Here is an 18,723-nt window from a genome sequence, read left to right on the forward strand (position 1 = left end):
ATGAGAGTCCTTGGAGGACAAGTAAACGAGTTGTACTCGTACGCGTCGACGTCAACACAAAAGCCCACACCGGTTGTACTACGTCTAGTCCAACATATTATAATTTGGATCACAATTTAACAAAAAACTTGATGGAATCCCTCCTTCCCACGCTCTTGAACCAGTGCTGCTTGCAATCTAATCCTATTGATATCTTCACAGGAGAATAATGGTCATGGTGCAAGATGTATTGATTATGAAGCGATACCGGCCATGATAAGCAATATCACAAATTGAAGGAGCTATCAGCTAACATACTTATATGTTGGACAGGAAGGGGCCATGACAGCTGATATTGTTCTTCATGTCGCTCCTAACAAACAAAACTGACAGGAGGTACATAACGTCTGGATCAGTACAAACTGAATGCTAGGTTGACATGTCTAAATTTTGTATTCATGGACATCAACACCGTTTGTGTGTCTTCATTTATTTATTTTATTGGACTTCTCAACACCCTTTCTCTATGTTGATATCCAAACTTGAGATTCTTGATGAGACACGTCTCAACTCCCTAATTGGATAACTAATCAAATGATTGCCCCTAGATGCCCATGTGCAAGACTAATAATAAATCAGTTAAATGAAATAAAAATTTCCGATCCCCAAGAGCTTTTGTGCAAAGAAAAAGGGTGAGGATCACACATGTATCCTCCTTTCAAAACACATGCACGCCACTACAATGCATGCTGAACTCGGTTTGTTCAGTGCAAAGCAAATTCATCAGTGATTTGGATAAAGATGATTCTCGTTGGATGACAAATGGACTTCATATGGGTGTTCAAACAATCAATGGACAGGCAATATTATATAACTAATCACGTTTGATGTCCCACCAGCCACGGGGATATGAGTGGAGCAAGGGTGAGGCTGCATGTCAGCCACACAACATAGACTAGAGGCAAAATCACATTCAGGACAAGAATGTACGGTACGCAACCACCCTGGATCTAACTATACCTTACAAGTTCTTACCAGCAGCCATTAACTGCGAACTCCCTGAATTATCTCTCGGCACCACAGTATAGGCTAGAGTAATTGGTGCAGGACTGGGTACCCCCTCTTGGAATTTGACATCAAAAGCCACAGATTGGTAAAGACAAACTTCATCTTCTTTGCAGTAGTAAACCTGCAAATCGGAATACAAAATGCTCACAATATGATCTTAGAAAAGAATTCCTTTAGTTCGGCTATGTGCTTGCACCAAAAGTACAACCCATGTCACAAAAGTGCAACACCAGGATACATCCATTGAATAAAAATGAGCACCACGTCACATGATCTGAAGATATCAATGATGCAAAAGGAATTCTTGTGTCCTAAATCAGTGACGTATCCACATAGATTCGAGATGATTCTATGCATGTGGCCTGTATTGGACCCTCTTTATAGAAAATATAATGTGCTGCTGTAGTGTTTGCTAGAAGATCATGCGGTACTATCACTGAGTGGAAAAGATCAGTGTGATGTTCACCGATGATCCAAGAAATTAAACAGAACTGTTGCTTGAAGGTTTAATATATCTCTACCTTGCAGTTGATCCTTCCTGTTGATGATGATGATGATGTTCTTTTGAACTTGAGTGACGCCTGCCCATCTGAGTTTAGAGATCCATTCACTGGCTCGATCTCAATTGCATTAGCTGGTTCTGTTTCCACATCAAATTTGCTGCGAGCTTCCTGATTCTCAGAGGTAAAAAAAGAAAGAAGATTTAGTCTACTGAAAACAAGCAAATTTATCATCTGAAGCAGCTCATGTTGACAGAGCTGTTTCAAGAAATGTTTACTAAAACACTGAACTGGCATTTAACCCAAATATACTTCATGATAGTAATCGCATGTAACATGTTAGATCTGATTAACCGTTATCCCTGTTCATATCTTACTGTCCTAGACTTCATACATGAATCAGGTACCTTCATCCGTTTTGGAAAAAAAAAGGTACCTTCAGGTTTCCAGTCCAGCTAAGCTGTATGAACATATCGCACAAGCCTTTTAACAAGACCAGTTCTTTGAAAACAGAAGTGCTCGTACAGAATATGGAGGTTGCAAGCATGAACCTTAAAGCATCAAGACAAAACAAACATGTTGTAGGCAGTACGGAGATGAGATGCTGTCACACAATCAAATGAAGAATGCTGCTAATTTTGAATTTGTACCACACTATAATGTGTACAGTTTCACAAAACTCTACATTTGTTGTATAAACTATCACAGAACTCCACACTAAGATAGCTTCACGAAATTCCACATTTTAGATTTTAACAGCGGTCTGACAAGTGCCCACCTACGAAACTCTTATAAATAGCAAACGACCTTCAGCAACTATAAATAACTATCATGCACCATCTACGAGAGACTATGATGCAAAAGATAAAATCCTGAGAAGATTTGGACCTTCGAGAAATGGTAACCATAAGGAACTGAGATTGCAAGAGACACATATCCTTCCATTGAGGAACCACCATCAACATTAATAACATTTGTGTCTGCTGATAACCGTCGTCTTAGGCGTCTCAACGCCTTCGGTTTTGGTGATGGCGGCTGCACTCCAGTCAAATCTAGTGTGCGCACCTCAGCACCTCTCTCATTCAGAACTATAGATCTGATTGCACTGTTGTTTGTATCTGCTACAAGAAATCTTCCTGCAAGATATCAGAAGCACAAGCATTACCCTCAGTTAACCTAAAAGAGAAATAATATAGGGAATAAGATTATATTTGTAACACTTGTATTTAACAACTTAACATAGAAAATAAAATGAAGTATTACCTTCTCCAACTTCAACAAGTCCTGCTGGCTCAGATAGCTGCATCAGCCAATTCAAAACATTCGTGTCATAAAGCGCTTCCTAGACAATATTTCTTTTCACAGATAGTAACATAAAGAATACTCCATCAACCTATGGTTAAACTAGTATAGAATGCTGATTACGGTGGTATTTTTAATTAATAAGCATCGCATATCAAAGTAAATGCAGACAATAGAGATTGGTCGAGTGATCCCTCACTTGAGCTGACAAGGCATCACCATCCATGTATCCTGCACGTCCAGTACCAGCAATCGTTGTAACTTTTTTTGTGACGGGATCTAACTTTTTTATCTGCAGTTTCAGAAAAGAACATGAAAATAATAGCGTATCTTGCAGCAAAACAATAGTGGTTGAAAGAGGCAAAAGAATCAGGGCATATTGTGTGCAGTAGGCACAAGAGGTGTAATAATGAACTAGAGGCACAATTACCATCTCTAATGGCCATGAAATTTTAGAAGAAATTCATCTACCGTAGCACAAAATTTCATATCCAAATTGATAGTGAGTAGTAGCAAATTCAAATTTAGTGTGAATAATAGCTTTTGGTACTATTAAGTACTCGCAACAGGATTCATATTTTTGTTTCTCGTTGAGTGTGTGGATTGAATTTATATTTAGAATTTTGTGGATGGATGCTCTTTGTATCGATGTTGTCCATTTTCTTTTTCAATTTATGACCAGAGCTAATTTAGCCTCCAATACAATAGTACATCCAGCCACATGCAAAGTTGGTGAAGGATTAGGCATATGTCCATCTGTTTTCATGGAGTACATACTAAGACTAATCTATTTCCAATTATGTACCCCATGAAAAAGCCTGTGTATTTTTATAGAACCAACCTGTGTAGTTTGCTGCTATGAAGTTTTACTCACGCATTCTGTTTCCTCTATGCTTTTTGGGGGCATATTGCTTGTGCTAAGGGGCAACCCATGTCCAGTCACATGCTGGTAGATGATTAGGCATAATTACTCTGCATGGCATCTAACTGAGATCCAGATTGCACCTACTAATTGAGTTCTATGAGCAAACCGAGCAATTGACAAGTCCTGTGGTTACTTATTTGATGGGGAAAACCTGAGTTATGTTCCCTTGGGAGGTGTCCCTTAATGAGTAAAGCTGTAGACAACATTCAGGTTTGCAATCACTCATTTATTAATCAACTGACGGAAAAGCTAACTGGCGACCGTTTGCTGGGAGAGCATGGCATTTCATACGTTTTTCCTGGCAGTTTTAGTTGTATCGGGGGTGGCAGTTTCTTTCAGAACACGGCATTTTCTGGGAGGATGGCAGTTCTGAGCCTTCATTCCAGAAAATGACATGCTCTTCTGAAGAAACTGACACCCCCTGACAAACTAAAACTGCCATCAAAACGTTCGCAAATGCCACCCCCTCCCAGCGAATGGTCGCAGATAAGAGGGTCCTTAATCAACTGGATCTGGTATTTGGTAAAGAAGACTCTACTTTAGTCATGGCTCTATGAAGCATTCTAGCACACTACTAAAAAAGAAATAAGTCCATTCTAGATCGTCGAAGGTGGGCGGCGCGCAACCTCCTCTCCGGCGTGGGGTGCATGAAGGCCGGACCTGGCTGTTCGCGGTCGGATCCAGCACGGGCGTGGCAGGGTGCGTCCTCGCCGGTGGTCAGCGGCTGCAGGCTGCTGGTCGGCTGCGCGGACCATGGTGGTGGATGTTGGCTGGCGGTGGGTGAGTTCGAGGGCCGGCTCGGCCAGCGGTGATGCCCCAGCGGCGCTGCGGTCCTCTCCTTCACCTTCTGTCTATGGCGGCGATCGAGGTCAGTGTTAGAGTTATAATATAAGTCATGTACCCCTTTGTATTTATCCCGTTGTATAAGGGGTTTCCTGCATATGTTCCACACCTGTACATGTACATATATATATCGGCCTATGGCCTCATGGGCATACAAGTTGCTTATTCCTAACATGGTATTAGAGCTAGGTCAATTTTTTTACACCCCGCAACTCATGTGATTGATCCTCCCGTGGCGCCGCGGCTGCTTCTCTCTCTCTGCCGTCGGTTTCCCACGTCCGCTCCTGCTGCTGGTCCCCACGGCCGCTCAACTCTCTCCTCCATCGAAGCTGCCTGCCCGCCCTCGATCGAAGCTGCCCGCTCGCCCGCTTCCTGCCCGACTTCTTCTGGAGCTCGAATCGCAGCCGAAGCAGGGGGCTGGTCCCGCAGGCGCCCCGGATCTCACGCTCGCTCGTAGCAGGCAGGGCGCTGCTCGCTCGCAGGACTCCCTGCTCGCTCGAAGCAGGCAGGGGACTCCCGCCGCCGCCGCTCGTTCTCCTGCGGCCTCCCGTTCTCCTCTCCAGTCGGCCACGATCTCCTCTCCGCCGGGCCCTGCGGTTCTGCCTGCCGCTCCCTGATCCCGTTCCCGATCCTGCTGATCTCGGATATCCGTTCCTAAAAGAAAAATGTCTACTGCATCGGGATATGTTGCTGTCCCTCGTTGTCCGGTGATCTTTGATGGTACTAACTACACCGAGTTTACTGGCTTCATGCGCATTCACATGCGTGGCATCCGTCTCTGGGGTGTTCTTTCTGGCGAGGTCTGCTGTCTGCCACGTCCGGTTCCTCCGGTTGCCCCTACTCCGCCGACTCCACTGGTTCTTCCTACGGATGCTAATCAGGCCGCCAAGGATGCGGCTAAGCTTGCTGATGAGGCTGCTGATCGTGCTTATGATGAGAGGGTTTTGGCTTATGAGGAGGCTCTTCAGACGTATCATGGTGCTCCGTCTGTTTACACCCAGTGGCTTGATGATGATGCTCGTGTTGCAGCTGTTCTCACTGCTAGTGTTCTGCCTCAGTTTGCTTCTGAGTTTCTGGGTCTTCCTACTGTCTTTGAGATGTGGACCCGTCTTCGTCAGCGCTATGAGCCCTCTGGTGATGCCCTATACCTTTCTGTGGTCCGTCAGGAGCATGCTCTTCAGCAGGGTGACTCTACTGTTGATGACTTCTACGCACAGAGTTCTGCTATCTGGCGCCAGCTTGATTCTCTCCGCAGTGCTGGTTGTCGTACTTGCCCCTGTTGCCAGGCTGTCCAGGCCAATTTGGAGTTTCATCGCGTCTACGAGTTCCTGTCTCGGCTCCGTAAGGAGTTTGAGCCCGGGCGTGCTCAGTTGTTTGCTCGTGGCCGTATTTCTCTCATGGAGGCGCTTTCTGAGATTCGTGCTGAGGAGACTCGCTTACGTGGTGCTGGTTTGCTGGAGGTTCCCTCTGTGCTCGCTACTCGGTCTTCTTCCACGCCACCTGCTGCACCGACCTCTTCTCGCTCGAGTGCTCCGCCACTCTTGCCCACTCCTTCTGGAGGCTCAGGTCGCCCCCGTCCACATTGCGACTACTGCAACAATGATGGTCATATCGAGTCCCAGTGCTACACGAAGAGGAAACACCTGCGCAAGGCACGATCATCATCTTCAGGGACTTCGTCATCTACCTCGACAGCTTCAGCCATTGCTTTGACTGAGCAGGATATTCTGAGACTTAAGCGTCTGCTCGCGGCTTCAGGTTCTTCCTCGACGGGTACTGCTGGTTCTGTGACTGATGCTTCCCGCCCTGAGCAACCGCCCTCTACACAGTCAGGTACATCCCCATGGGTTCTGGACTCTGGAGCTTCTTTTCATATGTCTTCTCATTCTTCCACTTTGTCCTCTCTGCGATCGCTGGATTCTCCTGTTCATGTCTTAACTGCTGCTGGTACTCCACTTTCTGTTGCTAGTAGAGGCAATCTTTCCACTCCTTATTCTGTTCCTGATGTTGCTCATGTTCCTCGACTTACCATGAATCTGTTTTCTGCTGGTCAACTTACTGATTCTGGTTGTCGCGTCATCCTTGACGTTGACTCTTGTTCTGTCCAGGACCGTCGCACGCACACTCTGGTTGGGGCTGGCCCTCGCCGCCGTGATTCTCAGGGTCTTTGGGAGTTGGACTGGCTTCATGTTCCTTCCGCTGCCACCACCATCGCCAGTTCCTCCGCTCCGGTCGCCTCCGTTACTAGTTCCTTCAAGCAGTGGCATCATCGACTTGGTCATCTGTGTGGTTCTCGGTTGTCGTCTTTAGTTCGTCGAGGTCTTCTGGGGTCTGTCTCAGGCGATGTCTCTTTAGAGTGTCAGGGTTGTCGTCTTGGCAAGCAGATTCAGTTACCATATTCACATAGTGAGTCAGTGTCTAAGCGTCCTTTCGATTTAGTCCATTCTGATGTATGGGGTCCGGCTCCTTTCGCTTCGAAAGGTGGTCATAAATACTATATTATTTTCATAGATGATTTCTCTCGTTACACATGGCTTTATTTCATGACTTCTCGTAGTGAGATGTTGTCTATTTATAAGCGTTTTGCTGCCATGGTTCATACTCAGTTCTCTTCACCCATTCGTGTTTTTCGTGCTGACTCCGCTAGCGAGTATATCTCTAAGATGTTGCGTGGTGTTCTTGCTGAGCAAGGAACTCTCTCTCAATTCTCTTGTCCTGGTGCTCATGCTCAGAATGGTGTGGCTGAGCGAAAGCATCGACATCTTCTTGAGACGGCTCGTGCATTGATGATTGCTACCTCTCTCCCGCCTCATTTTTGGGCTGAGGTCGTAAGATGTTGCGTGGTGTTCTTGCTAAGCAAGGAACTCTCTCTCAATTCTCTTGTCCTGGTGCTCATGCTCAGAATGGTGTGGCTGAGCGAAAGCATCGACATCTTGAGACGGCTCGTGCATTGATGATTGCTGCCTCTCTCCCGCCTCATTTTTGGGCTGAGGTCGTCTCCACCTCCACCTATCTTATCAATATACAGCCTTCCGCTGCTCTACAGGGTGGTGTTCCTTTCGAGCGTCTTTTTGATCGTTCTCTCGATTATTCGATGCTTCGCTTGTTTGGTTGTGTTTGCTATGTTCTTCTTGCCCCTCACGAACGCACCAAACTGACCGCTCAGTCTGTTGAGTGTGTCTTCTTAGGCTACAGTGATGAGCACAAGGGCTATCGTTGTTGGGATCCTATCGGTCGTCGGATGCGTATCTCTCGAGACATGACTTTTGATGAGTCTCGTCCCTTCTACCCACGCCCATCTTCCTCGACTTTTTCAGTGGAAGATATCTCTTTCCTCACTTTTCCTGACTCACCTATCACCCCCGTCAAGCCTGTGCCTATTCGTTCCACTCCCTCTGCTTCTCCACCTCTAGTCGATTTGCAGCCACCATCTTCCCCAGTCTCCTCACCTAGCATGTCACCGGATTCTACACCTTCATCTCCGGTGACTTCTTCGTCGCCACCCCCCGATTCTACCTTGGCGATTCCTCCTTCTATTGTTCCATCTTTTACTCAGCATTACACTCGTCGTTCACGACCTGTGGATGCCTCTGTGGATGAGTCGTCATCTTCGTCTCAGCCTACTTATGGCTTGCGTTCTCGTCCTCGTCCGCCTGTTGATCGCTTTGGATTTCCCACCGCTGGTGCTGCTGTTCTTGAGCCGACTTCTTATCGTCAGGTTGTTGTTCATCCTGAATGGCAGTTTGCGATGGCAGAGGAGATTGCTGCTCTTGAACGCATTGGTACCTGGGATCTTGTTTCTCTTCCTCCCGGAGTCCGTCCCATCACTTGTAAGTGGGTCTACAAGGTTAAGACTCGCTCTGATTGTTCTCTTGAGCGTCACAAAGCTCGTCTTGTGGCTCGTGGTTTTCAGCAAGAGCATGGTCGTGATTATGACGAGACTTTTGCTCCTGTGGCCCATATGACCACTGTTCGTACACTTCTTCCCGTTGCCTCTGCACGCCACTGGTCTATATCTCAGCTTGATGTTAAGAATGCCTTTCTTAATGGTGAGTTGCGTGAGGTGTACATGCAGCCACCATCTGGGTATTCAGTTCCTGATGGCATGGTATGTCGTCTTTGTCGCTCTCTCTATGGCCTTAAGCAAGCCCCCCGTGCCTGGTTTGCGCGTTTTGCCTCTGTGGTCACTGCCGCTAGTTTTTCAGCAAGTGCTCATGATCCAGCATTGTTTATTTACCTTTCTCCTCATGGTCGGACTCTTCTTCTCTATGTTGATGACATGATCATCACTGGGGATGACCCCGAGTATATTGCCTTTGTAAAGGCCCGTCTTAGTGAGCAGTTTCTTATGTCTGATCTTGGACCTCTTCGCTACTTTCTTGGGATTGAAGTCTCTTCTACCTCTGATGGCTTTTTTATATCCCAGGAAAAGTATATCCAGGATCTTCTTGCTCGTGCTGCTCTTACTGACGAGCGCATTGTTGAGACTCCTATGGAGCTCAATGTTCACCTCCGTGCTACTGATGGTGATCCCCTCCCTGACCCGACGCGTTATCGTCATCTTGTTGGCAGTCTTGTCTATCTGGCTGTCACTCGTCCGGATATCTCTTATCCGGTTCATATTCCGAGTCAGTTCGTCTCCGCTCCCACCTCGGTCCACTATAGTCATCTACTTCGTGTTCTCCGATATCTTCGGGGCACAATCTCTCACCGTCTATTCTTTCCTCGCTCCAGTTCTTTATAGCTTCAGGCCTATTCGGATGCTACGTGGGCTAGTGATCCTTCAGATCGCCATTCACTTTCTGCTTACTGTGTTTTTCTTGGTGGTTCTCTCATTGCCTGGAAGACGAAGAAACAGATTGCAGTTTCCCGTTCGAGTGGAGAGGCTGAGTTGCAAGCCATGGCTATTTTGACGGCAGAGGTGACTTGGTTACGGTGGTTACTTCAGGATTTTGGTGTTTCTGTCACTATACCGACTCTGCTCTTATCTGACAGTACAGGTGCTATTAGCATTGCGCGCAATCCTGTGAAGCATGAGCTCACCAAGCATATTGGTGTTGATGCTTTCTATGTGCGCACTGCTGTGCAGGACCAGGTTATTGCTCTTCAGTATGTGCCTTCCGAGTTACAGTTGGCGGATTTCCTGACGAAGGCCCAGACTAGAGCACAACATGGCTTTTATCTCTCCAAACTTAGTGTTGTTCATCCACCATGAGTTTGAGGGGGGCTGTTAAGAGTTATAATATAAGTCATGTACCCCTTTGTATTTATCCTGTTGTATAAGGGGTTTCCTGCATATGTTCCACACATGTACATGTATATATATATCGGCCTATGGCCTCATGGGAATACAAGTTGCTCATTCCTAACAGTCAGCTCCCCTCCAAACCATCTGAGCGGGCCGTGGCCGAAGGGCTGGACTTCTCCCAGGTGTTGATCGCCACCGAGGGCTGTGGATTCATTGCGGGCCACGGATTCACCCCCTCCTCCCTTCTGGTGGCTGAGTGTCACCGGGGTGCTCGGGCCCAGGTGGGGCAGGGTGGGGGTGGCGGTATTCAGATCTGACTATGCTCGAGTGGGCATGAGCCTGGGGCTCTCCAGGGGTGGGAAAGGAGGTGCCTATCCGCCCGTTCCTTTGGTGATCGGTGGCCATAGGCCTGGTGCGGGGGCGGGTTTGGAGCCATGGATGCCAGGGCAGCGGCCCTGGATGGCAGGCTTCACGGTTGGCTCTCCAGCAAGCAACGTTGAGGCATGTGTTGGCGGCGAGCTTCAATCATGTGGGTGGCGAGGTGTACGGTGTAGTCCTGGCGAAGTTGTCGCCGGCAGTGGCGGCATAGCCCTGATCTAGATCTGGAGTTCTCAACACGTCGGGTGCCCCCACATCGGGTGGGTCTTTAGCCTTTTCCCGGTGTGGTGGGTAGGGGCGTTGTCAATCAAAAGATTTGTGCCTTGGCGTCCGCAGTGGCAATGCCTATGTGTGTCGCGTTCCTCTTGGGGAACCGCCTTGGTCCCTTCCCTCGACACTCAGGGCGAAGACTTTGTCCGCTTCGGCAGACGCGGCGGCGGCGCGTGGCATCGGTACCTTCTTGTAGGAGGCGTCATTGAGTGTGGGTGGTTATCGGTTGTGTCGGCATTACTCCTGTGCCTCTACAGGACAGCACTCTGGCAGTGTCTGGTTGTGCACTCTTGTGCTGTTTTTGCGTCTTCGTGTGGTGTGTCGTGTTTTCTTTTCTGATCAGCTTCTGAGGGCTTCCTCAGCATCATGTATCATTTGGCCCTGTGCTTTATATATAAAGCAGGGCGAAAGCCTGATCCGAGTAGATCCATTTGCACAAAGGCAGCCAAGAACAATTTACAGCCGGCTCCTTGTGGTGGCAAAAGTTTCCGATTACCGCTGAGTCATGGGTCAAATAAAAACTATATACACTTAAACTTTCCACAATATTATAAATATGTATTTAGTGATCAGAACTGGTCAGAATTTCTGAGAATCCTCCAAATCTCAACTGTGATTATGCAAATTTTGTTTCTTGGATGCAAATTCACATGATAGTGTCAGAAGATGATTGATTACCTTGTGATTATAGGAATCTGCAACATATATTTGATTATCGCTAGCATAGACAACACCCAAGGGATGCTGGAGTAGCACATCCCAGCCAGTCCCATCATGATCGCCAAACTGAACAGAAGGGAACATAATTACCTCTTAATAGGATAAATTTAGAAAATTACAACAGAACAAAATAAATATGACTTAAAATGCTCGACCAGGTCAGTGCTCCACCAATAAACCATAACATCTTTCGGGATACATCTTTTGGTACCGAGAGAGAGAGAGAGAGAGAGAGAGAGAGAGAGAGAGAAGGTGAGAGAAATACCCTAAACAAATTATCTGGAAAATTTGGATCTCCCCCAGCAAGCCATCTTGACCCCCCTGACTTCAAATTAACAGCTCGAATGGAACTGCTTTCACTATCAGCAACAAATAACTCCTCCAGTTCTGCGTGGGTAACGCCATACAAATCAGGACTCTGTGGCCTCAGATAAAAAGTAGTACTATGGTAATCACGCAAAATATACCAGGATCCAATGAAATCCCAGATGGCTGCGCAAACGATGTGTTGGTGGGGCTGCAACATGAAACAACTAATTAAGAAATCATAGTGTGTACATCAAAGGACCAAAACACTGCAGCAGCCAGATGGGAAACTTCTAATTATCAGTGTGAATAGGCCCAAGTTGGTAATGTTGTTAAGTAAATCAACAATGCATATGGAAACCTTGTTGTTAGTTGTCACCCAGCATAGATGTGAACCCAAGGTAGCACAACACAGGGTAAAAGGTTTCAAACCAAAGAATAGTTATACACTGATACAAAGCACGACTATAACCTGAAAGGTTGTCCAGTTCTAACACTCATTGAAATTACAGAAACCATCAACACAAGGCTGCAAGTTATTGTCTACAAACATGTCAAGTGCACAATGAGTTCCTGACTTCCTAAGGAGACACAATAGAAAAAAGCTGCCATACTCATTCATCTAATAGTCATATGGATCCATTTATCATGTAATCTCCCAGTGAGACATAATTAAATAAATTGTTAGAAACAATCAGATAACAGCAGTCCATTGTTAAATAACCACAGCTACAAATTACATGCTTTGGCACTGTACGCCCATAGAGACGCCAGCTTACAAACTACTTTCCTGGCTGAAAGGGAAACACGATTACCTTGAACCATTCAGATTTTTTTCGGAGCCATTACCACTGAAAACTTCAGTTACACCATCAAGGGTGTTGTGTTTCCAGATTTGATGTTGTCCCGCCATCGCAATGTACACGGTCTCCTCCGAGGGAGCATAGCAGACATCCCATGGTGAATTTAGAACCTAGAATAACACTTCCAAATCAGGCTAACTGCCTTCTAAAAACATCAAGTTTGATAATTAACTTCCATAAATAGTTTTAAGCTAATCAATAAAATGCCCCACAGATGAAATAATGCTAAATTATATAACCGCCCATTTTTTGAAATTGTGGAGTTATATTTTCTCAAACTATCCATAATATAAGCATCAGGTCATCAGGCTTTACATCATCCCATCGATCAACACTTTTAATAGAATATCTTCAGATGATCTGATAATGTATGCATGCGTACTCTAACATTTAAAATCACTGCAATGCGGATGGTTCTCAACACATGTCATCATCATGTTGGAAATGGATCGCACGGTTGTGCACATTGGCAATGACCAGCATTTATCAGTTCATATTCGAGGTGCAGGTATCTTAAAACAAAAAGGTAGGTGTGAAATGGTAGGCACCATTTTCACCTAATGTTCTACTCTATGCATGAACAAACACAAACACATCAAATATCACAATTCAGGGTGTGACAGGATAGGGAACTGTTTTAGTCTTTGCCGCAGAATAGTGTTTTCTGGATAATCTGGAGCATAATGGGTGGATAGGATAGGAGACTGTAGATTTTATCTTTAACATAGATCTCAGGACTGCGGTAATACAGGTGCACAACACTACAATCAATCCCAGTCTACGAAGCTGGACCTTAGAAGGCAGTCAAGATGAGCTATTGACAAGCAGCTAGCACCCAAGAGCAGAAAAGAACACACCACCCGCCAGGGTATGACAGATATTTGTTGTTAACTATCTCTGCTTCAGCTCATGTGCGGATTAAGGATTAGAATTGAGCAGTATAATCTCTCTGGTCTGAGCATAAGAGTCAACCAAGTGATCAACGTTCTGTTTGACTACAGAAACTGCAAGTGGAAGCGTGCAACTAGTATAATCAAGGTGAACAGAACAGAAATGGCAGCAGTAAAAATATGTGCCATTGCAGTTGCATGCAAAATAATCCATATTCAGTTTCATGATTCCAATACAAATACTCCCTCCGTCCGGAAATACTTGTCATCAAAATGAATAAAAGGAGATGTATCTAGAAATACGTCTAGATACATCTCCTTTTATTCATTTTGATGACAAGTATTTCCGGACGGAGGGAGTACATGTTAAAAAGAACGTGCAAGCATGCCTGATTAGTTCCTCGGCCTCCTCCTTCGTAGTCGGAACCTTTGGTCCCATTTCCAGCTAGTGTTCTGACAGTCTCGTTAACAAAATCAACCTCTCTGGATAAGGATAAAAAGGCATTCATGTCAATAAAAGCAATACTTTGGAATATAAGAATTATCTGCGAACATGGTTAACCATGCTAATTGACTGTGTAATCAATATAAGATATCACTAGAAAAGAACAAGCAGCAGAACTAGTTAATCTTCCGCAGCAATAACAGTCTTGCCAACAGCCAGGGCAGAGGGGAGATGATCCCAGCCGGTGCAGAGTAGGGAGAAGGAGAAATCATAGGTGGGTGAAGAGGTCTATACAAAATCTCTAATGCATGTAGAAATAACAACGGGCAATATGCTTGCTCAATGCAGAGTTTTATGGAAATTTTCCTACAAAAAACTACTACAGATCGACTTTCGCCCGATGGGGAACTAGACCTGGAATGCCTGAACTATGGTTACATTACACTGATCCCAAAAAATAACTATCAAGAGATGGTCAACGACTTTCGCCCGATCACTCTGCTCAACTGTTGCCTCAAACTGATCACTAAACTATTGGCCAACCGTCTCCAAAGAATCATCTTACAGATCGTTCACCGCAATCAGTACGGATTCCTGCGTGGGAGATCGATACATGACTGTCTGGCGTGGGCTTTCGAATATATACACCAATGTCAAATGTCACAGGAAGAGATAATCCTACTGAAACTAGACTTTGCCAAGGCCTTTGACACAATTCAGCACTCGGCTATGTTAGAAATTATGAAAAATGTAGGATTCAATGACAAATGGATTCAGTGGATCCAATGCATCTTCACATCTGGGAAGTCCTCTGTCCTGCTTAATGGCACACCAGGAAAAATCTTCCATTGCAAATGTGGTGTGAGGCAAGGTGATCCCCTATCGCCGCTTATTTTTGTCATTGCCACGGACCTGCTTCAGACAGCTATTAATGATGCCCTTCGTAGAAATCTCCTGGAATACCCCATTCGACACACTATTGGAGATTACCCTGTCATACAGTATGCGGATGACACGATCATCATTATGCCTGCATGCCTCCGCCAAGCTACCAACATCAAGGAAATTCTCAAGGACTACGCCACGTCCATTGGTCTCAAGATCAACTTCCATAAATCAACTATAGTCCCGATAAACACCCCACCTGATAAATGCAAAGATCTGGCTGACCTCTTTGGATATACGGTAGGCTCCATGCCGTTAACGTACCTAGGACTTCCTTTGGGCACCACTAGACCGTCAGTCCAAGACCTGACTCCATTGGTCTGCAAAGCTGAGAGAAATGTCACAGCTGCTATGTCTATGATGTCGTACGCTGGCAAACTATCCTCATGAACTCATTGATCACCTCATTAATCATGTTCTCGATGGGCACCATTTGACTCCCCCCGAGAATTGTGGCCCAAGTGCCCAACTTGACAAGATCAGACGGCACTGTTTGTGGCAAAAAAAGACTGACGATGGCTTTAAGAGCAACTCTCTGGCTGCTTGGGATATAGTGTGCAGACCCAAGAAGAGTGGGGGTTTAGGTATCATTAACTTAAGGATTCAGAATGATGCATTACTCCTAAAGTTTCTTCACAAGTTCTACAACAGGCACGATATTCCTTGGGTTCACTAGATCTGGGAGTCTTACTACGGCAACACAATCCCACACGCACATGACCCTTGCGGATCCTTCTGGTGGAAAGATTTAATCCAACTAATGCCTACCTACCGTGGTGTGACACAAAATTGGAAGTGGATCTTCTGCTCTGTTCTGGAAGGACAATTGGAACAAAACCATTTATGCTGATGCATATCCAAGAGCCTTTTCTTACTCTATATCTGAAGACATCTCGGTGGAAGATCTTCTGACTTCAACGGACTCGCATCAAAACTTTCACCTCCCCCTCTCAATACAAGCTCGTGATGAACTAAGAGACATACAAGCTGATGTGGCCATGATCACCCCTTTGGTTACTCAAGACACATGGCAGTGTGGGGGGGGGAGGCAATACTTTCAGAACCTCTTCATATTACAAATTCTACTTTCGGGAGGTGATCGCCCATGAGGCATTTAGATGGTTGTGGAAAGCCAATTGCATTCCCAAGATTAAGGTCTTCGGTTGGTTCCTGCTTGCTGACCGCCTCAACACCAGAAATATGCTCAAAAGGAGGCACTACAACATTGGCACCAACTTTGACTGTCTTCTGTGTGGCCAACACGTTGAAGAAACGGTTGAACACCTGTTTTTTCTTTGCACTTCCAGTCAGGAATGCTGGAGATCTCTGAGCTCCCATTGGTCCATGCATGATCACAGACTAGCGATGATAAGTCATCAGAAAACCACACAACCCCGTAAGCTGTGGATGGACTATTTCCTGACGTCAGCATGGAGCCTATGGAAAGAGCGTAATAATCACTATTTCAGAAAAGTGAAGCCTACTGTAGAGTCCTGGAAACAGAGGTTCAAGGTGGACTTTTCCAACCTTAGATATAGGGTGCATCCCTCCAAAGTGCAATTTATTACTGCACTCTTAGATTCCATCTAATAGTTGCTTGCTACTTCCTTGTAACTTTGTGGTGTATCCACCCCCCCCCCCTTGTATGTACCACCCAGATGTAATTGTATCCCATATTACAAAGTAATATATATGCAGTAGGAGCCTTTCCTACTGTCTTCACAGTCAAAAAAAAAACTACTACTCCCTCCGTCCGGTGAAGAGTGTACATTTGGCTTTAAAATTTGTCCACAAAAGAGTGTACTTCTATCTTCCTAATGCACTTTAAAGTAGAAAAAAAATGTTTCACTCTCCTCACACCGTAATCAAGACCAATAACATTATACACATGGTCTCCTTAATTTCTACATGCACTTAGCTCATTGGGGGTTGGGTAATTAAAGAGGAGAGAGATTGTGGCTTGCACCTTTCCAATGCATTTTTTACTCCACTCCATAATTTGTCCTAAAATTTCTATATGTACACTTTTTCACCTGATGGAGGGAGTACATGACATTAGGCTACCTTCGCCCATTACAGCCGCCACTAACACCATTTGCTTTATCTCCCCTGCAATTCTTTTTTGCTCTTTCTTGGGTCTTATTATCCTCTGTTGCCGCTGCTGTGAGAGCGATTGTCATGTCTTTGTTCTCTATCTATTTCTTTTGCTCTGAACAGAAGGTAGGGCCTACCTCCCATTGCCCTCTCTGCGTAAGGCTAAATGGTCCCACATAAAGCTACTCTTCAAAGATAAAATTAAGGTATAAAGACCATGTCATGCAGAGAGGGTTTTTGGCATTTTGGGCAATAGCACAAAATACAGATCAACTAACAGTAGCCAAGTCACATTTGTGACTGGTAGCAGTGGCAGATGGAAGGTATCACTTTCACGACTTCAAGGGTATGAAAGGAGCAGTTATTTGGTGGAAATTCAATGATTTGAAACTTATTCAATGGCATATAAGGATATTTTCCCTTTAAAATAAGCCATAAGTGTACATTAATAAGTAACTTTTCATGTTACCACTTAATGGCTACCCCCCCGGAAAATATGAACTGAGCATCCTAACTTAAGTCAGTGGTAGTACTCACCGCAGTGCATGGTTCTCAGTGTCCGCTACATATAGGATATTCTTTTTGAAATTGTATGCAAGACCCTGAAAATTCATCGCAAGAGACATGAGATCATTACATAAAAATGAACAACAAAAGCAAGTTCAATTCAATGAAACATGTATTGTTTTCTTAAGAAACACATGAAGGGAAAGCTGATCTTGATAGCTTAGCCTCCTGCCAAAACAAACATCAGTTTTGAAGGACATTGAAATGCCCTCTGTTCACATTCAGCAGAGATATTGCATCTCCAGATCTTTACTCTAGTAAAGCCATGGTACCACCAATCCAGTACCCAGCAGCTGTAAGAGCAGAATTTTATTGCAAGGACACAACATAGCCATGTTCCTTACTTGAGGGCGATTAAACGAGGCAGTATCAAATTGGCCATCAAGTAGTCCTTCTTCCGAACTTCCAACTTGGCATATAAATTCCCCGTCCAGGTTAGTGACCACCTTAAGTTTCAGAAATGAGGATAGAACAAACAGCTCAGTACACTCTAAGGTAAAGTAGGCTTCATATGTGAAATAAAGTTGCCAAATAATGTTAATGACATATTGTTTTCTAAGGTGTATATTAATTAAGGAGAAATGTGTGTATTACAATCGCAGGAACTGAGAAATAGATACTCAATGTAAAAGTACAAATACTCACAATTCGATTGTGGTTACTGTCTGATATAAATAATCGATTGTTCTGTACATCAATTGCAAGTTTCCCAGGAAACTTTAGTGGTGAAGTTATTAATCGACCATCCCTGTCCTTCTCCAATGCCAAGGGGAGGGAATTATTCTGTAGTAATTTCCTTTCATCATAAAACTCAAGTGCTGCACCAACTACGTCATCAAGGTCCTGGAGAGAACATGGTTAAGAACGATTGACAGGACATTGGCATATGAACAACCACACTGAAATAATCCAGCATGGCTTGTTCCTGGAAATGATTTTACATTTGATTAGATAGCATCACTGTATGGAGAAACCTAAAAAAGACATGCATTTGAAAGGGTATGCAGATAAGTGCATATATCAGGGTAGATGTGGTGGAAGCAACAACTGATATTATATTTCTTGGTGGTAGTGAAGAGCTTTGGAAGAGAAGTACTCCCTCTGTTCCAAAATAAGTGTCGTGGTAAGAAAGTATAGAGTGAGTATTACTATACTAACATAAGTTTGTAACTTTTAGGGGATAAAAACGGTGAGAATAAGTAAGCAAGTATACACATCTACATTAAATATCAAAATCATTCAAATTTATAAGCTAAATCCATGTTTTGCACTTTCGTGTTTATCTGTTGGCATTGATCCAAGGCAAAAGATCAGCGAACAACAGTGATTAAACACACTCCACCTTCGTATTATGCTCAGCAATATGCACATTTCAAGTTT

At 44.7% G+C, this 18,723-nt stretch overlaps 1 pseudogene across 1 annotated transcript in view; it reads right to left on the reverse strand.

Annotated features, from left to right (window-relative positions):
- Positions 1–813: 813 nt before the first annotated feature.
- LOC123092320 (protein SUPPRESSOR OF QUENCHING 1, chloroplastic-like) overlaps positions 814–18,723 on the reverse strand; it is a 29,412-nt pseudogene continuing 11,502 nt past the window's right edge. The window contains exons 16-28 of the transcript XR_006444471.1: positions 17,989–18,186; positions 17,688–17,789; positions 17,314–17,378; positions 13,682–13,775; positions 12,355–12,512; positions 11,701–11,750; positions 11,499–11,620; positions 11,192–11,299; positions 3,049–3,141; positions 2,811–2,847; positions 2,436–2,683; positions 1,569–1,718; positions 814–1,168 (exon numbers count right to left, since the gene is read on the reverse strand). The product of XR_006444471.1 is annotated as a protein SUPPRESSOR OF QUENCHING 1, chloroplastic-like (transcript). The remainder of the gene's footprint in view (positions 1,169–1,568; positions 1,719–2,435; positions 2,684–2,810; positions 2,848–3,048; positions 3,142–11,191; positions 11,300–11,498; positions 11,621–11,700; positions 11,751–12,354; positions 12,513–13,681; positions 13,776–17,313; positions 17,379–17,687; positions 17,790–17,988; positions 18,187–18,723) is intronic.

Source organism: Triticum aestivum, chromosome 4B (genome assembly GCF_018294505.1).
Source record: "Triticum aestivum cultivar Chinese Spring chromosome 4B, IWGSC CS RefSeq v2.1, whole genome shotgun sequence".
Classification (NCBI taxonomy): domain Eukaryota; kingdom Viridiplantae; phylum Streptophyta; class Magnoliopsida; order Poales; family Poaceae; genus Triticum; species Triticum aestivum.